Raw genomic sequence first — 6000 nt, forward strand, 5'->3', positions numbered from 1 at the left:
TTACATATAATCAGCTATCACATAGATGAAGGGAACCCAGCACTACCTATAATCAGCTATCACAAGGAACCCAGCACTACATATAATCAGCTATCAAAAGGATCCCAGCACTACAATCAGCTTTCACATGGAACCCAGCACTACATATAATCAGCTATCACAAGGAACCCAGCACTACATATAATCAGCTATCACAAGTAACCCAGCAATACAACAGGCAATCAGCTATCACAAGGAACCCAGCACTACAACAGGCAATCAGATATCACAAGGAATCCAGCACTACATATAATCAGCTATCACAAGGAACCCAGTACTACATATAATCACCTATTACAAGGAACCCAGCACTACATATAATCAGCTATCACAAGGAACCCAGCACTACATACAATCAGCTATCACATAGATAGAGGGAACCCAGCACTACAATCAGCTATCAGAAGGAACCCAGCACTACATACAATCAGCGATCACAAGGAACTCAGCACTACAATCAGCTATCACAAGGAACCCAGCACTACATATAATCACCTATAACAGGGACAGAGGGATCCCTGCATTACATATAATCAGCTATCACATAGATAGAGGGAGCCCAGCATTGCAATCAGCTATCACAAGGAACCCAGCACTACAGGCAATCAGCTTTCACATGGAACCCAGCACTACATATAATCAGCTATCACATAGATGAAGGGAACCCAGCACTACATATAATCAGCTGTCACAAGGAACCCAGCACTACATATAATCAGTTATCACAAGGAACCCAGCACTACAATCAGCTATCACAAGGAACCCAGCACTACATATAATCAGCTATCAAAAGGATCCCAGCACTACAATCAGCTTTCACATGGAACCCAGCACTACATATAATCAGCTATCACATAGATGAAGGGAACCCAGCACTACATATAATCAGCTGTCACAAGGAACCCAGCACTACATATAATCAGTTATCACAAGGAACCCAGCACTACAATCAGCTATCACAAGGAACCCAGCACTACATATAATCAGCTATCAAAAGGATCCCAGCACTACAATCAGCTATCACAAGGAACCCAGCACTACATATAATCAGCTATCACAAGTAACCCAGCAATACAACAGGCAATCAGCTATCACAAGTAACCCAGCAATACAACAGGCAATCAGCTATCACAAGAAACCCAGCACTATATATAATCAGCGATCACAAGGAACCCAGCACTACAACAAGCTATCAGATATCACAAGGAATCCAGCACTACATATAATTAGCTATCACAAGGAACCCAGTACCACATATAATCACCTATTACAAGGAACCCAGCACTACATATAATCAGCTATCACAAGGAACCCAGCACTATATATAATCAGCGATCACAAGGAACCCAGCACTACAACAGGCAATCAGATATCACAAGGAATCCAGCACTACATATAATTAGCTATCACAAGGAACCCAGTACTACATATAATCACCTATTACAAGGAACCCAGCACTACATATAATCAGCTATCACAAGGAACCCAGCACTACATACAATCAGCTATCACATTGATAGAGGGAATCCAGCACTACATATAATCAGCTATCACATAGATAGAGGGAACCCAGCACTACAATCAGCTATCAAAAGGAACCCAGCACTACAATCAGCTATCAAAAGGAACCCAGCACTACAATCAGCTATCAAAAGGAACCCAGCACTACATACAATCAGCGATCACAAGGAACCCAGCACTACAATCAGCTATCACAAGGAACCCAGCACTACATATAATCAGCTATCACAAGGAACCCAGGACAACAATCACCTATCACAAGGAAACCAGCACTACATATAATCACCTATCACAGGGACAGAGGGATCCCAGCATTAGATATAATCAGTTATCACATAGATAGAGGGAGTCCAGCACTGCAATCAGCTATCACAAGGTACCCAGCACTACAGGCAATCAGCTATCACATGGAACCCAGCACTACATATAATCAGATATTACATAGATGGAGGGAACCCAGCACTACATATAATCAGTTATCACAAGGAACCCAGCACTACAATCAGCTATCACAAGGAACCCAGCACTACAATCAGCTATCACAAGGAACCCAGCACTACATATAATCAGCTATCACAAGGAACCCAGCTCTACAACAGGCAATGAGCTATCACAAGTAACCCAGCACTACAACAGGCAATCAGCTATCACAAGGGACCCACCACTACAATCAGCTATCAAAAGGAACCCAGCACTATATATAATCAGCTATCACAAGGAACCCAGCACTATATATAATCAGCTATCACAAGGGACCCAACACTACAACAGGCAATCAGATATGACAAGGAATCCAGCACTACATATAATCAGCTATTACAAGGAACCCAGCACTACATATAATCAGCTATCACAAGGAACCCAGCACTACATACAATCAGCTATCACATTGATAGAGGGAATCCAGCACTACATATAATCAGCTATCACAAGTAACCCAACACTGCATACAATCTGCTATCACAAGGAACCCAGCACTACATATAATCAGCTATCACAAGGATAAAGGGAACCCAGCACTACAATCACTTATCACAAGGAACCCAGCACTACATATAATCAGCTATCCAATAGAGGGAACCCAACACTACAGGCAATCAGCTATCACAGGGATAGAGGAAACCCAGTACTACAAGCAACTATCACAGGGAACCCAGCATTACAATCAACTATCACAGGCAACCCAGCACTACAGGCAATCAGCTACTCGGCTATCACAAGGATAGAGGGAACCCAGTACTACAGCAGGCAATCCGCTATCACATAGACAGAGGGAACCCAGCACTACATATAATCAGCTATCAAAAGGAACCCAGCACTACATATAATCATCTATCACAAGGATAGAGGGAACCCAGCACTACATATAATAAGCTATCACATAGATAAACGGAACCCAGCACTACAATCACCTATCATAAGGAACCCAGCACTACATATAATCAGCTATCACAAGGATAGAGGGAACCCAGCACTACAATCACCTATCACAAGAAACCCAGCACTACATATAATCAGCTATCACAAGGATAGCGGGAACCCAGCACTACATACACTCGGCTATCACAAGGATAGAGGGAACCCAGCACTACAATCACCTATCACAAGGAACCCAGCACGACATATAATAAGCTATCACATAGACGGAACCCAGCACTACAATCACCTATCACAAGGAACCCAGCACTACATATACTCAGCTATCACATAGAGGGAACCCAACACTACATACACTCGGCTATCACAAGGATAGAGGTACTACAGCAGGCAATCAGCTATCACATAGACAGAGGGAACCCAGCACTACATATAATCAGCTATCGCAAGGAACCCAGCACTACATATAATCAGCTATCACAAGAATAGAGGGAACCCAGCACTACATATAATCACCTATCACAAGGAACCCAGCACTACATATAATAAGCTATCACATAGATAGAGGGAACCCAGCACTACAATCACCTATCACAAGGAACCCAGCACTACATATAATCAGCTATCACAAAGATAGAGGGAACCCAGCACTACAATCACCTATAACAAGGAACCCAGCACTACATATAATCTGTTATCACAATGAACCCAGCATTACATATAATCAGTTATCACAAGGAACCCAGCACTACATATAATCAGCTATCACAAGGAACCCAGCACTACATATAATCAGCTATCACAAGGATAGCGGGAACCCAGCACTACATACACTCGGCTATCACATGGATAGAGGGAACCCAGTACTACAGCAGGCAATCGGCTATCACATAGATAGAGGAAACCCAGCACTACAACAGGCAATCAGCTATCACATAGATAGAGGGAACCTAGCACTACAGCAGGCAATCAGCTATCACATAGAGGGAACCCAGCACTACAACAGGCAATCAGCTATCACATAGAGGGAACCCAGCACTACAGGCAATCAGCTATCACAGGGATAGAGGAAACCCAGTGCTACAAGCAACTATCACAGGGAACCCAGCATTACAATCAACTATCACAGGGAACCCAGCACTACAGACAATCAGCTATCACAGGAAACCCAGTATTACAGGGAATCAGCTATAATAGGGAACCCAGCACTACAATCAGCTATCACAGGGAACCCAACACTACGTACAATCAGCTATCACAGGGATAGAGGAAACCCAGTACTACAAGCAACTATCACAGGGAACCCAGCATTACAATCAACTATCACAGGGAACCCAGCACTACAGACAATCAGCTATCACAGGAAACCCAGTACTACAGGCAATCAGCTATAATAGGGAACCCAGCACTACAATCAGCTATCACAGGGAACCCAACACCACGTACAATCAGCTATCACAAGGATAGAGGTAACCCAGTAATACAATCAGCTATCACAGGGAACCCGGGACTACAGTCAGCTATCTCATGGAACCCAATACTACAGGCAATCAGAAAACACAAGGATCCCAGCACTGCATACAATCAGCTATCGCAGGGAACCCAACACTACAGACAATAAGCTATCACAGGGAACCCAGCACTACAACATGCCATCAGTTATCACATAGAGGGAACCCAGCACTACAGGCAAGCAACTATCACAGGGAACCCAGCATTACAATCAACCATCACAGGGAACCCAGCACTACAGACAATCAGCTATCACAGGAAACCCAGTACTACAGGCAATCAGCTATCATAGGGAACCCAGCACTACAATCAACTATCACAGGGAACCCAGGACTACAGTCAGCTATCACATGGAACCCAATACTACAGGCAATCAGAAAACACAGGGATCCCAGCACTGCATACGATCAGCTATCGCAGGGAACCCAACACTAAAGACAATTAGCTATCACAGGGAACCCAGCACTACAACAGGCAATCTGCTATCACATAGAGGGAACCCAGCACTACAGCAGGCAATCAGCTATCACATAGAGGGAACCCAGCACTACAACAGGCAATCAGCTATCACATAGAGGGAACCCAGCACTACAGGCAATCAGCTATCACAAGGAACCCAGCACTACATGCAGTCAGCTATCACAGGTTACTCAGCACTACAGGCAATCAGATGTCACAGGGAACCCAACATTACATGCAATCAGCTACCACAGGGAGCCCAGCACTACAGGCAATCAGCTATCACAGTGAACCCAGCACTACATACAATCAGCTATCACAAGGAATCCAGCACTACATACAATCAGCTATCACAAGGAATCCAGCACTACACGCAATTAGCTATCACATAGATAGAGGGAACACAGTACTACAGTCTGCTATCACATGGAACTCAGCACTACAACAGGCAAGCAGCTATCACAAGAATAGAGCGAACCCAGTACTACAATCAGCTATCACAGGGAACCGTGCACTACAATCAGCTATCATTGGGATAGCTGCTATCACAGGGAACCCAGCACTACCATCAACTATCATAGGGAGCCCAACACTACAATCTGCTATCGCAGAGAACCCAGTACTACAGACAATCAGCTATTACAGGGAACCCAGCATTACAATCAGCTATAACAGGGAACCCAACACTACAGACAATCATCTATCACAGGGATCCCAGCACTACAGAGATACAGCTATCACAGGAAACCTAACACCACAGGCAATTAGCTATTACAGGTAACCTAACACCACAGGCAATTAGCTATTACAGGTAACCTAACACCACAGGCAATTAGCTATTACAGGTAACCTAACACCACAGGCAATTAGCTATTACAGGTAACCTAACACCACAGGCAATTAGCTATCACAGGAAACCTAACACCACAGGCAATTAGCTATTACAGGTAACCTAACACTACAGGCAATTAGCTATTACAGGTAACCTAACACTACAGGCAATTAGCTATCACACTTTGGAGCCTTAATTGTAACGCCAATTAGGCGCATAAAACTACCTCCACCGAAACGATTTTAAAACTGGGTGGTAAC

Source organism: Pelobates fuscus, chromosome 2 (assembly GCF_036172605.1).
Source record: "Pelobates fuscus isolate aPelFus1 chromosome 2, aPelFus1.pri, whole genome shotgun sequence".
Lineage (NCBI taxonomy): Eukaryota > Metazoa > Chordata > Amphibia > Anura > Pelobatidae > Pelobates > Pelobates fuscus.